General features: G+C 45.1%; 1 protein-coding gene across 5 annotated transcripts in view; it reads right to left on the bottom strand.

The window, feature by feature from the left end:
- Positions 1 to 21,963, bottom strand: part of Pknox2 (PBX/knotted 1 homeobox 2) — a 268,938-nt gene that overhangs the window by 100,322 nt on the left and 146,653 nt on the right. For 3 of the 5 annotated variants that reach the window (XM_026404555.2, XM_077796969.1, XM_026404556.2), the window contains exon 3: positions 1,266 to 1,372. The exons of the other annotated variants lie outside the window; for them this stretch is intronic. The gene's annotated coding sequence lies outside the window, so the exon portion shown is untranslated. The remainder of the gene's footprint in view (positions 1 to 1,265; positions 1,373 to 21,963) is intronic. 5 annotated transcript variants of the gene reach the window in all.

The raw sequence follows: 21,963 nt of genomic DNA, 5'->3' as shown, positions 1-21,963 counted from the left end.
ACCTGCCACCCCCCACTCCCTGAGCTTAATATACCTAAAACACAGAACTCCCCTGAGAGGAAGTAGAATTATTGCTGCCATTCTCTTGCTCTCAGGCATGGGGTCCTCTATGAACATCCATAGCTTCACTAACCACCTGCTTGGGGAGCTGGACCCAGGGACATTCACCTTTGTGGCTAGCTTTCTCTCTCTTCCTCTTCCTCCCTGCAGGGAAACCGGCTTTAGTGATAGAATTTAGCAATGATTACTGTCCCCAAAAGGAGGGCTGATGAACTATAAGGCCATGACGGCCCTAAGACATCAGGGAAACTTAGAAAATCATGGGCAGAAGCCTTTGGAATTGGGGCTCAATCTCACCATAACAGATTCTGCCCCTATCAAGACATACTGGAAAGCAAAAAGGATTGGTTTGGATAACTGGGTTTCCAAAAACTTGGCTGATACATAAATCTGTGAGATCATGAATTTCCTTAAGGGGATTAAGAAAACCAAAAACCAAAAAAAAAAAATCTTACCTGATAAGAGGATCAAATGAGGTTCTCTATTCAAAATGTTCAATACATTCTAAAGAACTATTTCTCCCAGTTCATCAGAAATAAATGGGATGATTTATTCAAATTCATCAAAAACACTTGGGGTTGCCAGGCACAAGGTTACACCTGTAATCCCAGACACTTGGGAGGCTGAGGCAGGAGGATTGGAAGTTTGAGTTTAATCTGAGCAATTTAACAAGACCTGACTAAAAATAAAAATTAAAAAGGGCTGGAGATGTAGTTCAGTGGTAGCACACGTGGGTTCAATCCCCAGGACCATGAAAAAAAAAAAAATCTGCTTGGGCTTAGGATACAGATCCATGAGTCTTCATCTGACTCTCAGAACCAGAGTCTGACTGTGAGGACCAGGAACTGCGTTTTTCACTGGCACACCCAGATGACCTCAGGTGGTAACACTTGCTCAGAGAATTGTACAAATGTGATCATCAATATGGATGTAAGCAATACCCCATCCCTCTGTACCAACAACTCATGGAACTGGCAGAAGAGCAGGGTGTACAGGGAGGAGGGCTGGCCCTCGTCCTCAAGGTGCTAAGAAGGTAAAACAAAGATGTAGGGAAAAAAAAAAAAAAGCACAGCAATTTACTGCCAAGGATTGTCCATGCTAAGTATCAGCTTAGGTGATCAACTGATCCTAGAGGATTTAGAAAGAAAAAAAGTCTGCCTGGGGGATTTAATTTTTGTGTTAAAGGACAGAAAAGCACGTCTTACTGTTGGGTGATCCTGTAGCCTCTGGGATGTTGTTCAGGAGGCTCACTCCCCTCCTCCTCACTTCCAGCTGGGCCAGAAATGCTTCCTGTCAGCTAAAGCCAGAGCACCTACAAGCAAGGCAGAGCAGCTCTCAGCAGGGATCTCAGAAAACAGGGAACTCAGGGCTCTACTCACTGGCTTCTTTCCTTCTCCCAGGATGTGTTTTATTCCAGAAGGTATAGATTCTATTTCCTCTACCATATTAGCCTTTCAACTCTTTCTTTAGCATGATCGCTGAGCAAACACCCCCCCACACACACACACACACATACCCGAGTCATTTTGAGGCCCAAACTGTGTCACAGTTGGCAGTATCCTGTTGCTGGTCTGATTTCCCGACATTCATGTCTACCTGCAGCCCTCTCCCCAAGCTGCAGGCAGCACTGGGAAGAGCAGCAGAAAACTTGTTCTGAGACTAGTGGAACTCACAGAAAGGGGCAGCAGTCATAGCTCTTTCAGGTATGCAGATGAACTTGCAATCTACATGACGAATGAATGGCAGGCTTTGGCTGGGGGTCTGGAGGGACACTGGTTAGGTTCATGGTGGGTGGGAGGGAGCTTGAGGGTGGCAAGGAGGAAAGGGCCAGAAGAAGTGGAGGCCCCAAAGTAGCTTTGGCTTCACAACTTACTTAGTTGTAGATTAAAGTGAATTAATTTTTTTCTCAGTAATTGAAATTAACTAAGGTGTTTGCATATGGAGGTTGGTTGGTCAGCCCTATCAAAAGGTCAGGCTGGACACTTCCCATCAATTTCTCCTTGTGGACCAGTTGCTAATTTGACTCCAAGGAGGCTATATTTGGAGTCCAGACGGCAGGGTCACTGGAGTGCTGAGCTGCTCCGGGGCCTGGGCTATACTTTGAGGGCAGCATTGGGCAGCACCTCCAGCCCAGAGCCCCAGCCCTGCACATGCATCTTTAACATTAACATTTCCTTTCTAGTTAACACCATCTTGGTCTCTCTGTAAAAACACATTTGCACCTTGATAAAGAATGTCATTAACTAGCGACAAGACAACAGGAGGAGCAAAGCAGTAGCCCACACTGGGAGCTGCAGTGGGGAGATGGAAATGTATACATCTGCCTGAGCAACAAGGCTTTCCCACCATGTGTGTGTGTGTGTGTGTGTGTGTGTGTGTGTATGCACACATGTGCACACATGACTGGGGAGGTGAGGGTGGTGGAGAGAGAGAGCACCCGGAATCCTAAGGGAGATTTGATTCCCAGTCTCAGGAGAGAGGCAGCTGGGGTGTGCTAGAAGGATGGGATGAACTGAGAGAGCTCCAAGGGCAGAAGGGGAGCTCATGCATCTCCATTAAAAAATGTTCTCTGTATTGAAAGAAAGTCTCCTCTTCCCTTTGCCACACCCCAGACTCCTCCCAAGAGGAGATGAAGAATGTTGAGACACATTTACAGTCACCCTCGGGGACTGCCTGCTCTGGGGTAGCCACATGTAAAAGCCAAATAGATCAGAACCAATGGAGAGGGTAGGCACTGTGAGTGCCAAATTCTGATTCACTCCTTGCATTCTGCTCTTCCTCCATGGGACCTTGTCTGTGGACTTTGTGAGGACTTCCTGGTCTCTGGCTGTGCAGACAGCAAACCTAGGAGAGACATCTGGCTCTTCCCTCCTCCAAGCCCCACCTAATTTTCACTTCCATCACTATCACTTCCCATTCCTTTCTAGTTAGGGTTGAAGATCATCTTTCCTCCTTTCCATTCAATCTGGAGAGGGAGCTCCTCCCTGGTGTGGTGGTCACAGCCTCTCCTTCTCCCCACCATCAGCCATCCAGCACATCTTCACATGATGGCTTCCAGACTGAGCTTCCCAGGCAGGGGATATCATCTTCATCATCAAGGACCCCAAACACACCAGGCATGGCCAGCATAGCAGTGAGTACTCACTGTCCTTCATGGGCTTACAGCTGGGCCACTGGGCTCTAGGCTCTTTGGTGCCTCCTTGCTCATAGAAGGCATTCAACTGAATTAGACCAAGTGCATCCTTCTGAGTGCCTGTGGTTGGCCCTGAACTGCCTTTTGGATTCATCTTCCACCCTGCACCAGGAGTCTCCTTATCCACCATCCAAACACAATGACTCTCCATATGTGTCCCACAACTTCCTGCTGCTCTATATCTCTCTATTTCTACCTGAGAAGATCCTAGCCATTCTTCAATATTCAACTCAAACAATCTGGCAGCTGCCTCTATAACCAGGAGTAATTTTTCCTCCTCTGTGTTTCCAAGTGACATGCTGTTTGACCTCTGAAAGTTCTTGCCACATTCCATCTGATGCTCTGGTTAATCTTATATGTCTGACATCCCTTTCTGAAATATAAGCTCCTTGTGGGCAGAAACCTTAATCTCCTATCTCTGTGTAACATTTTAGTCTACAAAGCACCTTCATGTATAACATCTTCTTTAATTCTTAAACTTTAAAAGGAGGCATTTTAACACAATAATTTTTAGTACCTTTAAAAAATAACACATGCTTACTGTAGACAATAGATTAACAAGAGGAAAAAAGTTAAGTTAGTTGTAATCCTACAGAATGAAGATAATCACAGCTAACATTTGGAGTAAAACTCTTCGTTCTTAAAAATAGTACTGTACTATAGTGTTCAGTAACCAGCCTTTCATATTAGGCAACATATCATAAATGATTTTCATGTAATGGAAATATATATTATAATTTTAATGGCTAAATAGCACTGCATTGGGGGATGTACTATAAGTGTTCAAATGTTTATTACATAATGCTTTGTTTCCAGTTTTTGCTATTAATAAATATTCTTGTAGTTTGTTTTTGCTCCAGACTTGATCATTTTTTTCTAGGGTAGGTTTTTAGATGTGGATTTGCCAAGTCCAAAGATGTGTTCAATTTAACGAGTTTTTACAAATTACTCATGGGAAGGTCACACTCATTTATATCCTACTAGCAGCATATGAGAAATGCCTTTTTCCTTGCTAGACAGTGGTTTCCATTTTATCAATGTGGATAATGAGGCTTAGGAAAGTCGGGTTTAGGACTTGTCAAGGAAAACTGCCACCAAGGTGGTACATCTACTGACCATAGATATTTTGTTTTTCCAACCTCCACTATTCTCTTTGTTCTTGTATTTCTTAATAATCCAAAGAGAGTACTTGCAGTTGTGAGTGCTAAAGCAATGTTGGGCTTCCTGAAGGGGACAGCAGAGGTGGGTGTGCCCTGAGTGGCAGGTGGGCTGTTCCTAGGAACTTTGCTAATGTCAGCCTCCCCTACCTGGTTCTGGCTATCTGGAAATATAGCAGATGAGAGAGTTGTTTTGGGGTGGCATTCTACTACTTCCCCCTCCTCTCTCCTGGAAAGGTGCAAATGGCATCAATTTAGCCCTAGTAGATTAAGAATCTTCTATGTATGGGAGCCTGAGGATCCAAAGATATCTCTCTTTCTCTCTCTCTCTCTCTCTCTCTCTCTCTCTCTCTCTCTCTCTCTCTCTCTCTCACACACACACACACACACACACACACACACACCTTTTCTTTCTCTCTCTCTGTCCTCAAGGTGCTCACTGTAGAGTCGGGGAGATGGATGGATAGGAAATCATTGTCGCCTCCCATGTGCACATTATGCTGCTTTTCTGTCTCACCGTTCCCTCCTTTGCTAAAGTCTGCAATGGCAAGGGCCAGGGACAGGGCAGGGTCCTTCAGCCTCTGTCTCTTGTCTTGCCTTTTGTGGCCCTAAGGGGTCAAGATTCCCTCCTGCTGTGTCCTGCATCAGCCACATGCTCCTGTCTTTCTGCTCTGCTTGCACTTCTGCCCACTCTCACCCCTGAGACAGCATGGAGGAGCTGGGACTCCTCAGAGAGGAATCACACCAGTGTTAGAGAAGAGAAGCCAACCCGCTTCCCACTCAGGGATTAATAAAATGCACATTAGCGAGAGGAAGGACGATCAGAGGTGACACCAGCATGCCCCCGCACAGGGCGCTGCTTCAGGGCTACAATATACATAGATTTCTCCTTTCCCAGAACTGACATCTAGTGAGTTCCACTTGTTTCCTTACAGCCTGGAGAAAGCTTCAAGGCAGAAATACAGCCTCTAATCTCCTTTCTGTCACTGCCAGTGATTCCTCTGAGCATAAGGAGGGCAACATACATGTCAGAAGCACCGAGGAGAATGAAAGACAGTCCAGGATTGGTGGGGGTGGGGGGACTGCCAGTGGGTGGCTGCTGTCCTTCCTACTCAGCCCACCTGCCTTGCTCTGGAAGAGGGAGGCCTGGGTGCACCTTTTTAGATGGGGGGTAAAGACCCACCACCATACAAAGTCCTTCTCCTCTGAGAGGCTAACAGGCAGCTGCAACAATGCTGCCTGGGGCTGGGCTTGAGTCCACTTGACAGACTGATTGGCAGGGCCAGGCCATGGAGGCAGACAGAAGGACCAGGCCCGGAGTGACCTGATGTGATAACCCAGATGTTTCAGGGGACAAGAAAGAAGCAGGAGCTTCAGATTGAAGATAAAGTCCCTTTTGTCCCTACTCCTTCCCCAAGAAGTGGAGTGGCTCCACTCCCAGCACTTTAGCTTGGATCAGGCACCTCTCTACCTATCTAAATTCATTTTCCTGGGCACCCTCTGATGGGCCAGGCAGGCTTCCCTAGAGAATGCCTTTTCCTGTTTGGCCAGGTGCACTTAGACCTTTAGACCTTTCACAGATGTATAGGACAGCTTCTAGAATCTGTGGCCAGAGGCCCAGGCCACTTAAGGCACAAACAACTTTAGGGAAGTAGCCCCAACTGGTAGATACTCAAATGGTATCTTCCCCAGGAGCAAAAAGTACCATGGTCTTTGTCCTGATCAGCTCGAGGGCCTTCAAAGAAACTGCTCTCACTCTGGAGCCCAACCACAGGCCTCTTCGATCACAAACACAGTAACTGAAATGTGGTTTTCCTATAAAGACTCTCCAGGCACTTCCCCAATGCTGGGCATCTGTGAGAATCAGGTGAGCGAGTAAAGGAGACATGCTGGCTAGTACCCACTCTGCCACCATTGTGCTCTGTGACCTTGGACAAAATCCTCCACTAGTCTGTCTGAATTCTGTTTCATCAACATCCTTATCATTGACCTTCATCATTGTCATCTATAAACAGAAGCTGGGCAGGCTTTAGAAAGTAAGATAATGCTCAGTACTAAATGTGACATTCTTCCATCCTGTTCTCTGATGATTCTTGATCAACTATTGAACTCAACCATCATCCTTAGGAAAGCATAGAATTTCACCAGGGCAACGAGGCTGACCTCCCAGAGACCAGGCTCCAATCCTGTAGTAAGAAAGGAGCTCCTTAAAAGCTACTTAACACAGAGACTGGTTTAAACTGTTTGTCCTCTGCACAAAAGTCTAAAATGCCTTGCCAGGACCTAAAAATTTCAAAATTTCTTAACCTCCATTCTTCTTCCTAATCAGGCTGGACCTTCCTCTCTTACCTATCCCCAGCTACTTTCTAATCTGAATCTTTCTCCAGCTGTTCCAAGCTGCCGTGATCCCAACACCAAGCACACACCATATTTGAGCTCTCTGTCTCCACTCTGGATGGCTTTGTGCTCCCCTTTCTTCTGTGCATCTGGCTCCTATCCTACCCCCAAAGCCCAGTTCTCTACAGTTGCAAGATCTTCCTCTCATACTCTCCACCCTATGACTGGTCCTTAATCTTACTCCATTTTCTGATCTTCTGCTCTTTGTGTTAAACTAAACCTCCTCAACAGTATCACAAACTTTTGAGGACAAGACCTGCATCTTTATTTCTCCCATACCTCCATACATACTAGGTTTGTTCTATGCCCATGTAGATCATCAGAAGTATCATTCTTGTCACATAGAGAGGAGCCAGATCAATGCTGAATCAGTTAAGAGTTTGCCTACTTAGTTATTATTATTCATTGCCAAGGACCTTGTAATTCTCTATGTTTCAATATGTTCCTGAGCTGAGAGCTTTTGACTGCACTAGCATTTTATCAGATGCTTCCTGCACTAAATATTAGTGATGTGGTGAATGTGGCAGAGAGAGCATAGGGGAGTGAGGTCAATCAAACTTGGATTCAAATGCTAGGTCCCTGTCTTCCTCACTGCGTGACCTGTATGTCTTATAGTAATTGTTTTCCTATTTCTGTGAGATGGGAACAGTAATTCCTAACTCACAGTGTGTTTCCCAGGATTCTCTGACTTTGCATCTCATACGTGATATGCTTAGCACATCACAAAAGACTCTGCAGTGACACAGACTAAGTCTTCAATAAATGGTGACTATTGTCATTAAAGATAATGGTAATGATGGTAGTAGTCATATGTTTAGATCTTGTTTAGTAAAATCCTACTCATCCTTCAAGAGTCAGCTCTCCAGAGTTGTGTTTGAATAGCCACCCTTCTCCATATAGGGTAGTCATTCCTTCCTTTCTGCTTCCCCAATAATTGGGACCATTTCTATGATGAAGCCCAAAGTTCTCATCCATGAACTACAGGCTGCCTCATTCAGTTAGACCCTCTGTTTCTATATATATCCTTCCATGAAGCTCCAAGCTTCCGAAGAGCAAGGACTGGGTATTCCCACTTTGTGCTAACATCTCTGGCCCCATCAGGCTCCATGTGTTTGTAAAATGGGGGAATGGATGGATGAGCAGGAATGCCAAAAGCAGTCAAAAGACCCAGCCAGAGTATGATAAGACACAAAGATTCTGTCTGGAGAAACAGGCTAAGGGGAGAGGATGGCGATCAGAAATCTACCATGGAAAGTAAATGTGCCTTTTAGCTCAGTCAAACCCCTATTTTGAAGAAGTCCCTTTACTTGCCCAGCAGGATTTTCTTTCTTGGGGAAACCTTCAAACCCATCAGAAGACTTTGCTATTGAAAATGTGTGAAGCCCTGCCTGTCTCTACCCTCCTTAACCCAGTCTCTTCCTCCCACCCTTCCTGCCATCCCTTTCCCCAGCAGTCAGATCTTCCAACCTCTGAGTCCCTGTTCCCTCCCCGCACCAGGCTGCTGGAAGACCCTGGATCCTGAGATTACCAGAAGCAGAAGAAGTAAGTACAGGGGCTGGGATTGTGGCTCAGCAGTAGGGTGCTTGCCTAGCACAGGCGGGACCCGGGTTCAATCCTCAGCACCATTTAAAAATAAAGGCATTGTGTTGTGTCCATCTACACCTAAAAAAAATAAATGTTAAAAAAAAAAGTAAGTGCATCCTGGTACCACCTAACTGTTCTTTTTCTGTCCCCACCCCAGCTGCTGTGAGCTACCTTTCCCTTCCCTCCATCTCTGCGACTACACCTTAGCTTAGCAGTAGCCTTCTAAGACATCCCTCTGCAGCCTGCTCGACACTTTGCATGGCAGCCATAGGATGGTTCTGGCAGCTTAGAACAACACATTTCTCTTAGCACTTATCCCACCAAACTGTGATTGTCCAAGTACAATCTGTCTACCCCACTAGATTATACAATCCTAGATGGAATCTCAAACCCATATGGATCTCAGAATTGGAAGGGATGGGGCTGGTAAAAGGATTTCATATATCTCCCTAGAGCTTAATATGTATTTTGTATGTATTAAATGTTCAATAAATATTTGTTGGATAAAGGGATAAACAAATGTATGTTTAGCAGAGGACATGCAAGGTGTATGACACACCACATATGTGCTCCTTCACAAGGAACTCTCTTATCTAATTTCGTATTAATCCTTACAACGATCTTATGAGGTAGGTATGATTAGTCCCACTTTTCAAATGGGAAAACTGAGGTTAGAAAAGTTAAGTGACATATCCACAATTCCAAAGCTAACTGAGGGCTGAAGTGGGGAGAGCAGAATCCAGGAATTTTATTGTGGCCTTCTTGGCACAGCTCCCTGGCACATGCCCACCTGCCCATCTGCCCAACTGCCCACCTGCTCACCTAGCCAGGGAGAGATGTCAAGAGGCTGAACTGCTTCTGTTCTGCCTCACTTGGGAAATAAACAAGAAGAATTTTTCTTCTCATCATCTGGTGAGTCGGTGACATTTCGTTTGACAAAGAAGCTAGGAAAAGCCTCTCCTGGGACTAGTTTTGGGACCAGGCTCTGATAATATTGCTTTATTGAAAAGAGATGCTAGGAACTGAGCTCTGGATGGCCTTTTACATGAAGTAATTTATGCAGGAAATGAGAAAAATATATTTTTTAAAGAAACACACATTGATCTATACATAGTCACAAAGACAGAGAGGGAGGACAACACACACACACACACACACACACACACACACACAGTCCCAGAAACACTATCACAGACATACAAAGACACAGTTTCCAGTTCATGTTCATGTTCAAGTCCACATACAGTAAGAAACCAAAGATTCCCAATCCAATGGATACAAGGACCAGGGACATGCCCACTTTCAAAACAGTCTGACAGCCCTGACTTTTCCTTCCATACCTTCCAGGGGACATTGCAATTTCCCCCACACCTGTAAATTTCAGTCATTAAGAAATGCACAGGAAGCACAGCATTGAAGAAATTCATCTTTCTGTGCTTCCTGCCCTTCTCAGGACCTCTCCCTTCTGTTGATCACACTTCCTTCACTTGGAGATGGTTGCCAATCTGAAGACCTGCCGCCCAAGGCACAGCTCCCACTCAGGAAGATTTACACCCTGTGTCTCACAGAGGCTCAGTCATCGCCTGCTCCTGAGGACAGCAGAGGAAGGATAACAAGGAAGGGAAATGAAATGTCTATAAAATTCTCATTCAGATGCCACTCAGAAATGGATCTCAGAATTGGAAGGGATGGGGCTGGTAAAAGGATTTCATTTAAAATGCCTCTTGCCTCAGGCTGTTGGGAGTTGTAAGGATATCTGAAAGCCAGGAATGCCCTCCCAGCCTTGGAGATTTTGACCAGGGCTCAGAGCAGAGCTCAGGATCCCTGTTCTTATCAGCATCTGAAAATTCAGAAAGGCCTGAAACTGTACTGGGAGCCAGGACAACTGGCTTCCATCCACAGCTCCCTAGTGTCAATACCTCACAGCTCTAGGCCTCAGTGTTTCCATCTACAAAATGAGAAGGTTAGGAGTGGACGGTCACTTTCACCATGGTCTGTATCAGGGTCCACCTTGCAGCCTGCTCGACACTTTGCATGGCAGCCATAGGATGGTTCTGGCAGCTTAGAACAACACATTTCTCTTAGCACTTATCCCACTAAACTGTGATTGTCCAAGTACAATCTGTCTACCCCACTAGATTATACAATCCTAGATGGAATCTCAAACCCATATGGATCTACCCTCCTTACCCCAGTCTCTTCCTCCCACTCCTCCCCAGCGGTCAAATCTTCCAACCTCTGAGTCCCTGCTCTCTCCCCCCACCAGGCTGCTAGAAGACCCTAGATCCTGAGATAACCAGAAGCAGAAGAAGTAAGTGCATCCTGGTATCACCTAACTGTTCTTTTTCTGTCCCCACGCCAGCTGCTGTGAGCTACTTTTATATGCCGCTGAGTCTGTGAGAGGACTTAAACATCACAAAGCACACCCAACCACATCCATTAGATTTTTATTTATGTTTCACAGTGACTGTGAGTTTGGTGGTGCTAGAATCAATCCACCCATTATACAGACAGAATAATCAAAATGGAGACTTAAGTGCCTTGGCTAAGGTCACAAAAATAATCACTATTGATTCAAACTCACATGAACTCAGTCCCATTTTAAAAACAAACAACACAACACACCTTGAAAACCCTGGAGTTTCCACTGAAAAATATTTTTTTCCTATTGATGGACCTGCCTCCATGAGAGAGCTCAGGCCACAAGGCAGTCCTCTTTCCTCACTGTGGCTCCCCACTTTCCTCTATATCAGACTTGTTCTCTTTCTCTTATTATAAATATTTAACATTCTTTTGGCTATTAAAGGAGAGGTCCAGTCTGAAAGGGGAATGATAAAAAAGAGAGAATTAAATTGTTATTCACTCATTCAACAGGTGTTTATTTAGTGCCTGCTATGTGTCTATAACTGTTCACAATTGTGAAGAGACGTGATCAAAATCCCAACATTTTGAAGGCTTGCCTTCTGATTGGGATAGGGGTGAGGAGCAGTAAAGATAATAACCAAGATATATAAATAAAATGTATAAAGTCAGCCAGGTACAGTGGCACAAAAACCCTAGCGGTTTCAGAAGGCTGAGGCAGGAGGATTGCAAGTTCAAAGCCAGCCTCAGCAACTTAAGGAGGCCTGAAGCAAGACCCTGTTTCAACATAAAAAAATTTAAAAAGTTGGGTTATAGCTTCAATGGTAAAGTGCCTCTGGGTTCAATCCATTAAAAAAAAAAAGGGAAATATCACATTGTGCCCTAAAATATGTACAATTATGATGTATCAGTCAAAAAAGTTAACAATTTCTGATTTTTCATATCATGGACTTTGTTATTAATTTTTATCTTTAAAAACTGTTGCATTAAAATATTATTTCACTTGATTACTGAGTTTTTGAATATGCCCTTAAATTTTGTGCCTATGATGAGTCCCCAGAAAACCCTACTTTGTGTTTTCAGTTAACATGTACATATGTGGCAACTCTGTGGCGGGAAGAGAAGGGACCGCATCCACAAATGGAGAAAGTCACTCAGGAAGAATGAAGGAGGCCCTACAGACCAGACAGAGAAAGGCGGGCCGGACATCTTCTTGGGACAGGAACTTGATGTGACTAGGGGAATCTAAGCACCCTTCCTCTCCTAGAAACTTAAGGAGCTGGGCTTTCTGCAAAGTGGGGAGAATCTCAAGTTGATCTATTGGGATGTTCAATGGAAAGGTGACTGCTCATTCTGGAGGTCTTGGGGCCACAATGGTGGCGACAGATAGCTAACTGCTCCCTCTCCCAGTTCCTCATTCAAGCTGTGCTACAATGCTTAAGCACCATGGGGAGTTCGGGAGTTCTAGGAGGGAAGATGCAGAGGATCCATTGGGCTCTGTCAGGATTAAACCTTTTCATGTAGGAGCTTCGGCCTCATTGGGGTGCAATGGGCAAGATGGTCATTACTTGCTTTCAAACCACGGGAAAGGCGGAGAACAGTTCCTTGTCACTGTGTATACTTAAGAGAGGGGGAGGTTTCTCAGCACCCTTAGAATGACCAAGAGACTTGGGTATGGGAGGGGAATATAGAACCATAGGGAGGATTCTGCAAGGACAGACCTGCCTCCACGACAGGGCTCAGGCCACAAGGCAGTCCTCTTTCCTCACTGTGTCTCCCCACTTTTCTCCAGCACCCTTCATACCCCAACAATAAATCCTAGAATCTCAGATCATCCATTTTTAGTCACAAAAAAATTTTTTTAAAAAATAAGATACATTTTTAGCAGACATACTTGAGACCTCTCAAGTATGAGACATGTTTCCTACCTAACTTCCAAGGTTTACCTCTTAGGACCTTCCTTCAAGTACCTGGAGGGTGAGGGAGTGGGCAAATTACACAGGCATGATCTGAATGTGCCCCTCCAAAATTCAGGTTGAAACTCAATCCCATTGTGGAGGTGTGAAGAGATACAGTTTTTTGAGAAGCGTTTGAGTCACGAAGGATCTGCCCCCATGAATGGAATTAGTGCCCTTATAAAAGGTTGAAGGGGGTGCCCTGTGAGGATATGTAGAAACTGCCATTGATGAGGAAGAAACCCTCACCAGACACTAAATCTGCTGACACCATGTTCTTGGACTTCCCAGATTCTAGAACAGTGAGAAATACATTTCTGTGGCTTATAAATCATCCAGCCTGAGGTATTTTGTTTTATTAGACATATACTTAGGGGCCAAATCTGTTTTTGTAAATCAAGTTTTACTGGAACACAGCCACACTCATTTGTTGACAATTGTCTATGACTGTTCTTTACTGTAGTGGGTAAGTTGAATAGTTGCAACACAAAACCTGAAATATTTAGTCTGAACCTTTACAGAAGAAGTTTGCTGACCCTGGTCTACATTACAGTTCAGCTACCCACCTCTTCTATAGGGACCCCAAATTTGCTTGTTGCTACATCAGGTGCCCTCTCTCTATGCTCTCATAGCTGAAATGCAGCTCATTCCTCAAGGACTCAGCTCAAATATTACTTTTTCTGTGATGCTTCCTGAATTCCTACAAAGAATTGCTCTTAATAGCCATGCACACTGTTAGAGTGACCACATAATTTATCACACACACTGGAATAATTTTAAGAGTGAAAGACAGCATGATTACTAATTATACAGTGACTACAGGTTTCAATTGAGACTGTCCCTGGCAAAACAGGTCAGATGGTCACCTTACACTTAGTACCAATTTCCTTCTGCTTCCTAGGGATGAAATGTTTACATACTCAGCTTCCCTTAGGAGGTAGCATGCTGAAAGGCAAGGACAGTGAAGGGATTTTTGGACTTTCAGAGTGTCCTTGTATAGAGAACATGGTCCATTAATATTTGTTCAAATAGTCAGGCATGGTGGCACACACCTGTAATCCCAGTGACTCAGGAGGCTGAGGCAGGAGGATCACAAGTTTGAGGCCAGCCTCAGAAACTTAGCAACTTAGTGAAGCCCTATCTCAAAAAATAAAAAGGGCTGGGAATGTGCCTCAGTGGTTAAGCACCGTTGGGTTCGATCCCTGATATCCCCCTAAAAAAAATTGCTGAAATAAAAGAAGGAAGACTAAACTAGACACAGCACTTTCTTTAAGAGTATCAAGCTGGAGCTGGGAATAGTAGAGCAAGACTGTGTTACTTAGTTACACAGGAGGCTGAGGCAGGAGGATCCCAAATTCAAGGCCAGTCTGGGTGATTTAGCCAGATCCTGTCTTGAAATAAAGTAAAAAGAACTGGGAATGTAGCTCAGTGGTAGGACTCTTGCCTATTATATGACCATCAAGTTGGAATAAGGAAGAGCAGGGAAGCCATTACCTTGGTATTAAGTAGGAGCTTGAAGCCATGGAGGTTGCCTGCTGTGTTTCCTGCCACTGTGCTTTCATGTCCGGAATGTGCCTATGTGCCTGGTGCACCTGGGAGTGTAATAGAATGCTCCCCTGCTCCCCTGTAGCCCACCGTCTCCTTCATCCAGCCCTGCAATCCATTCTCTCAGCTGATGCTCTTTCTCCTGGCACCAGATCTCACAGGGGTTGGGACACATCCCTTGTTCTGTAGGGTTCGCTACGCATCAAAGGGCTCACATTGCCCAAAGTGGTCATGACAGCCTGATGGTCTGCCATGTTGGGAAAGGTGGGGTGCCAATTCAAGGATGATAGTTTATTTTTGTAAGTTCTTAGCTGATTCTGGATACTGGAGGATCAGAATTTAGATATGCATCTCCTTTCATAAGGCTCCAGCACATTCTATGGACTTCAGCTCACTAAAGTGGGAGATAGGAAATAGCAAGGGACAGATGACCCATTTAACATTCTTGGCACTGCCCATCTGTTCTCAACTAAACTGCCTGAGATATCTTTTTGAAGTGCAAATCCCATTCTACTACACCCCCATGCCTTCTAACTCATCACTGATTTCCCATTCCTCTTGAGATCAGCACCCAAATCCTTCTGATGGCCACAAAGATCAGATTGGTCTGGCCCTATTCACCTCTCCAGCCTCATCTATCTCGTTCTTTACCCTCAAGCCACCAAGGCCTTTGGTCTCTCAAACAGGCAGCACCACCAATTTTTCCTCTGTCTCCAAGGTGTTCACTGGCTCTTCTGTCATGTTATGACACAACAAGAAGGTCCTTACCAGATGTGGCTCTTTCTTGGATTTTCCAAACTCCAGAACAATGAGACAAATAAACTTCTATTTTTTATGGAGTACATAGTCCATGGTATTTCACTATTGCTGCAGAAAATGGACTAAGACCCTTCCTCTCTCTCTCATTCCTCCTTTCCTCTCTTTCTCCCTCTTTCCTTCCCTGACATGCTGTTGTATTATGTATTCTCTGTCTGGACATCTCGTCCCCACTCCAATACAATCTCCTTAAGAACAGGAACTGTGCTGTATGTGTCTGAACACCACAGTTCCAAGGACCAGGTCAGGTGCATAAAGAAGACTGTGGCTTCCTGCTCTTCTGCAGAGGATGTACAATGTGGGGGCAACTGTACAACTATACTGGGGTGTAAAGCCAGAGAACTTCAAGCCTTGGGTGGGGGGGGGGGGTAGTTCCAGGAAGGCCACTAGGGGCACTGTGGCCCCAGGTGTGCAGGAAGAATTCGCTCTTTGGCTCAATACTGAGGCTTTGCAAGCCCAGCCCAGCGCTGGACTGAGAAGCAACAGCTCTTGGCTGAAGGGGCAGCAGGCCTGCTCACCCTCTCAGGGCTGCAGAGAGACGCACTGGCATCCCTGCTGTTCACTCAGCTTGGCCCCGCCACCCCACCGCCCCCAGCACAGCAGCAGCCTGGCCTTTGCACCCCGTGTGAGGCTGAGCAGAGAGCCTCAGGCAGGCTCTGGCCAGGGAAAAAACAAAACAGCTGCCCCTGTGCTGGCTCCAAACCTGCTCCCGGTGTGGAGGCCTCTCTATGCCCGGCCAATAAATAATAGAAAGTCCAAGTGCCTGAGGTAGCAAACTCCATGCCGCTGGGCCTCAGGCAGGACGGTGGAGGGGCTCGCCAGGTCAGGAGCACAGGGATTAATAACGCATCAATTTTAATGCAGGGAGAGATTTTTTTTTTTCTGCTTCACAAACAGCAAAGTGAATGTTTGAGCATCCTGGCAGGGGGTTAATGAGGACTCTGATTAGTTATTCGGATTTCTCCACACTGCCTCAATTCATCCTACTAGGAAAGAGAGAAAGGAGGAGGTGGGGAGTGGAGGGCTGTGCAGAGGGGCTGGGGATGAGATGATCCTCCTGTCTCTGTGAGGTTTCAGCTGGCAGAAAACTGCAACCTTCCCCCAGTCCACCCTGCATTTGCTGTAGCAGAATTGGGAGGCTGAAGAGGCCTGAAGACAACCTGGTACAGCTCCTTGTTTGGAAGATCAGAGGGGCATTAGTCAGGGCCAGACAGAGAAGAAGTGAGAGCCCCCTGGCCAGCACCCAGCCTGCTACCCCCAAGTTCCCTTTTCACACTCCCTCTTCCCCAACCCAAAGTGAAAATTCTCCCTTTCCTTTAGGGAGGCTGCAAGTCAGAGGTAATCAGAGTCCAGCAGGGGTTGCCATTGGGTAGGGAACCAACAGGCATCCTTGTCAGAAAATCCCTGTCTTTTTGGTCCAGGTAAATTGCCCTGCTCAAGACAGGGCTAGGGAAGTGGTGGGAAAGGCAAAGGTGTGATGGCCCCTGAGAAGGGGGGTCCTCTCAGCAATACCCAGAACTAGAGCAGACCCTCTCCTCCTTTCCCAGCTGTGGCATTGAACCCAACTCTGGGGAAGCTAAGGCAAGAGGCCATCAGCTCCCTTTATACAGGCCTCCTGCAAAACCTTGTCCCCACCTGCTAACTCTGGGTCAGCAACAGATCCTACGCACTTGGCCCTCAACATGCAGGGAACGAGAGACAGGCAAAAGCACACAGAAAAGTAGCTCGCACTCTGGGGAATTGCTGGGGCCATCTGGACCAAGCTCCAAGTCTTCCCCACATTACGATGCAGATGGACTTCTGAGCAAGAACTCCCCCACCCTGCCCACCCTCCACTTCCAGCCCATCTGCTACAGCTCAGGACCCAGAGCCACATCCAAACCAGCAGAGTGACATCATGGGTAAGTGACATCACGGTGAGGGTATCACCCTGCAAGAATTCCAAGATCATCTCCATGTCATTCTAGTCCCTAAGAGGCTTCTTTCTCTGGAGATTCCTGAAACCTGCCCATCACATCAACCCCCAATTTTTAAACTGCATGCTGTAGCTCCCTCAGCACCTCTCTTCATACTCACAGGGCTCCTGCACATTCCTGTGCACTAGCCATAGTGCCCAGTGCTTTACACGCTTGAATCTCAGTGGCACGTACTCGACTCCATGAGGCAGGAACTGACACCTATCTGCATCTTAGCCCAGCACTGTGCAGTGGAACTTTCTTCCATGACAGAAATGTCTTCTGTTTGCACTTGCCAATGTTGTATCAGTGCCACATGGTTATAGAGCCCAATTTTTATTTTTATCTAAATACACGGGGGTATAGTGGCCATTGTAGTGGACAGCATAAATATAGAGAGGTCAAGTGAATGGCCTCTTGATGGTCAGTATCACAGTTAGTAAAGGGCATGGCCTGGATTCAAACAAGATTTGTCTGCCCTGGGGATACACATGCTCTTCCACGGTTCTGTTCTTTGACACTGTCAAAAAAGATATATCAAATGAAGAAACTAAGGCAAGGACAAGGAGCACGATCAACAAGTCTATGGAGTGCTCCTGTGCTGTCCAGCACATTGCCATCCAGCAGTAGATCTGTGAGGATAGGAGGGACACCTCCAGGGGACAATGACAAGTAAGACTTACTCTCTGTCCTTGAGATACTTTCAAGTCAGCTGGAAGAAAAGATCAATTCTATTTGGGCAGAGAAGTTCAGATGCAAAACTGAATGATGCAGGATGCCATTTGTCTATCCCACTGCACCCCCAACCCCAACTCAACCATGCCACACACATTCTGCCCACTCTCCCGAGTTTGTTTCTCCTGCTTTCCTCCCCATGGATGATTGGCACCACCATCATTGCAGGCCCCCAAGAAGGGAGATGAAGACAGCCTCGATCTCTTTTCCCTTCCTTCCTTCTTTCCTACTTCAGTGACTTGCTGATAGTTCTTAAATGTACCTTAACATTGTCTCTTTCCCATGCCGCTATCTATGCTTCCTACGGCCCTACGCATGGTATGGCACACGAGGTCCAACTGGGCCCTGGCCTCCACTACAGGCTCTTTCCTGCCTCCTCACCACTGTCTGCTCATGGTCTTTCCCTGAGCTCAAGGTGCTTCCCCCTTCCTGGAACACCCCTTCCTACATTATCTCCTGGGACTGCTAACCATTCCTGAGAACTCAGTTCAGATGATCTTCCCACAGAAGCCTTGTCTGAGCATCCTTACCTCTGGCAGATTGTGACCTCCACCCGATCCCCCATAGCCCTGAGCATATCTGTATGACACTGCTGCTCACCAGCTGAGTTGTACTTATGGGCATGCATATCTCCCCTACCCAATGGCACTCTTCAAGGTCAGATGGCAATTCTGCTCCTTGTGCTCAGAGTGCCTGCAGTGTGTGTGACAAAAGGCAGGAGGTGGGGAGGGTGCAAAGGGTGTCTGCAACACCTTCTGTCCCTGCACCCCCACACCCCATACAGACCACATTTCTCTGCATGCAGTGGCTTTTGCAGAAAGGTGCAGAAGAACATCCCTGCTTCACCTCATAGCCTGCTCTCCTGAGGCAGGGTAGGGAGACCTCCCACAGAACCTGGCACTTATTGTGAACTCTGGAAGCTTCTAAGATAGTCTCAAAACCAGCTTGCTTTAGTCCCAGTCTGTGACTCCAAACTGGACTCTCCCTTGGGCTCTGGCTCCCCATCCTGACCTCCACCAGGCACTGTACTAACAGTGACTGTCAGGCACTGAGTGAGGAACCTTATTTCTTTGGAAGCCATTTACCACGTGGTGCATGGATCTGGGGGCCAGGTTGGGTGAACATCATTCCTATGTCCACATCACAGTTTGCCACTTAAGAAGCAGAGCCTGGGGCTGGGGATGTGGCTCAAGCGGTGGCGCGCTCGTCTGGCATGCGTGCGGCCCGGGTTCGATCCTCAGCACCATGTACAAACAAAGATGTAGTGTCCGCCGAAAACTAAAAAATAAATATTAAAATTCTCTCTCTCTCTTAAAAAAAATTAAAAAAAAAAAAAAGAAGCAGAGCCTTCCACATTTTCTCATTTAATCCTCATCACTTCCTAGGTGAGGAGGGTGGTGGGGAGTTGTTCCCCTATGTTACAGATGAAGAAACCGAGATGCAGAGAATTAAGGGACTCATCCACCTAAGTGTTGCTTGCCTAGATTCAGATTCAGATCTTTTATTCTAAGCTCAATGTTCAATTTATTGGGAAGACAATATGTCAAAATTACAGGGGCATGAAATCTACCAAATGATGCTATATTCATGTACAAATACACCACAATGAATCATATATATATATATATATATATATATATATATATGACATATATATATATATATATATATATATATGACAATGCATCTAATTAAAATAATAATGATAATAATAACGATAGAAGGGAGATCAGTAGAGTAAGCAGATCAGGAGCAGGAAGAGGGGAGTGAAAGGGAAAGTGCTGGGGAATGAGATTGATCAAATTATGTTATGAGCATATATGAATATAGCATAATGAATCCTACTATTACTTACAATTGTAATGCACCAATAAAAATTTTTCAAAAATTATTTAATTTTAAAAGGATTACAGAAGAAGAGGTTCAAAGGAGGTGCTCATGGGTTTATTTGAAGATGTTGTGCTCAAGTTTTTGATGGGATCTGTAGTCAAGCAGAGAGTTTGAAAGGGATGTCCACAGCTATCTTCTGCCCCCAGTCCACCGTAAGATCTAGCCACACAATTATCTGCTGTTCTCTGTTCTTTTCCTTTGTGCCCTCCATAGGAATTTGTAGACTTTGTTGCTGCTTCTCCGACTTCTGCCATCCTACCCAGTCTCCCACAACCACTTCAACTGCTGCCTCCTCCATGAATCTTTCCCAGATCTCCCCAGACAGACACAGTCTCTTCTCCTATGGGTTCTCACAGTACTTTGAATATTCCAATATTCTAACTTTGTCTCATTCTATCTAGGGCTATAGTAATTTTTGTGTCTGCCTCCTCCATGGTGTCTAAGGCAGGGACAATTTTGGTTCACTTTTGTATTACTCACAGTTTCTAGTACTGTGTCTCGGGCATAAGAGGTGATCAAAAAATATTGGTTGGGTTGCATTTCATTGTTAGCTGTGTTTCTAAGGGGGGTCTGGCACAGAGCATAGGTTTAACCCACGTCTTCCTAGTGGGAATGGGAAATGTGGTGTACAACACACTTTTGTCTGAATCTTCCTTTTCAAATCTGAGCTCTGTGATGATTTAAAGCACAGATCCAAAAGACGGAGGGAGGGACATATAAATAAGAAGCAATACAAAAGAGCCCTCAGAACAGCAGCAGAAAACCTAAAGATCAGAATGAACTAGAGTTTGAAAACACCTCCCCCACCCCCAGCCCTGCACACCCACACACATTCCCTCTCGAAAAGCAATACTTGAAGCAAAACAGAAAAAAAAAAATAATAATAAGGGATTGAGGCAGCTACAGCCCAGGACAGACATATGAGGTTACCAGATGACAGAAGGAAAGCAAATGATTTAACTCCCACTTTGCTATGTGGTTTTCAAGGACAATGATCATCAAACCAGAAAAATGATTTTAAAGGGGTTCAAGTTTGAGACAGGTAAGGAGATGGCAACCTACATCACACAGCTTTAAATAAACTCAAGGCTGAGGGCGACAGCAAATTACTTCCTAGAGTGTACAAAGAACTTGAAGGTAGGGTTGTAGAACCACAGTTAGCTGTTTGTGGACTGATGAAAATGAACAGTGCTTAGAGATATAGATATAGGCAAAAGTCATTTTTAGTTTCATAACAGGGCAAGCATCAGATTCTGGAAGCTACCTAACAGTGTTTGATGTAAATTGCTGACAAAATTTACAAATTGGCTTGTTTATGAAAAAAAAAAGAAGGAATGACCAAGAACCAAAATAGCCTCATTGAAAAAGTCACATCAAACTAACTTTAATGCCCTTTAAAAAAATCAGAATTCCTAGATTGTTAGATAAAGAAAATGACTATTTTGATTTGAGCAAGAAATATGACAAAGTCTTCCTTGATATCCTTCAGGACAGGAAAGAGAAATAAGTGAATGAAAGAATAGGTAGGTAAATTTTTAGCTAGAAGAGTGATTACCCGCAATTGGCACTGAGGAGTAGATGTCAGTCTGGAGGGAGGTTTTCATGAAGTAACCATTTATGTACTTCACGTGGAGCATTTTTACCAATGATCTGCATAATGTTGAAGAAGGTGTGCTTATCATTCCACACACTGAAGGGAATAAGTTAATGTGTTTGAAGAGAAAAAAATTGAGGAAGAGCTGGTGAGGCAGGAATGACAGGCAGAAAGCAAGAAGATGATGTTAAATAGAGATGTGTATACATTTACACTGTTAAAGCAAAATGCAAAGTGCATGAGAGATGGAGCTTAAAATCATTTCACGTAGAAAAAAAATGAAGGAAAAGTTTGATGAAAATTCAACAGGTACCAGTTGAATACTGGTTGGGATGTACTTGCCGTAAAAAGAAAGAAAAGAAAAGAAAAAGAAGGGTAATTGCAATCTTAGGATGCATGACTATACTACTTCCTCAAATATTTATCATTTCTTTTGTGGTAAAAACATTCAAAATCTTTTCTTTTAGCTTTTTGAAATATACAGTACATTATCATTATCTGTAGTCACCCTAGTTTACTATAGCACACCAGCACATCTTGCTCTTAACCATAATTTAGCACCCATTGATCAGTTTCTCATCCATTCCCCCCCACCCCCACCGCCCTGAAGGAATATGTGCACTTTCTAAAAAGACACATGACATGGAGTGCATCTGTGGACAAAGGCTGGGATGCTGGAGGAAGGAGTACACACAAAAAACAGAGACCTGGGGAGGGGCAT

The sequence above is a fragment of the Urocitellus parryii genome, chromosome 4, assembly GCF_045843805.1.
Source record: "Urocitellus parryii isolate mUroPar1 chromosome 4, mUroPar1.hap1, whole genome shotgun sequence".
Classification (NCBI taxonomy): Eukaryota; Metazoa; Chordata; class Mammalia; order Rodentia; family Sciuridae; genus Urocitellus; species Urocitellus parryii.
The sequence above is the reverse complement of the archived record's forward strand: the minus strand, read 5'-3'. Positions and strand labels throughout refer to the sequence as shown.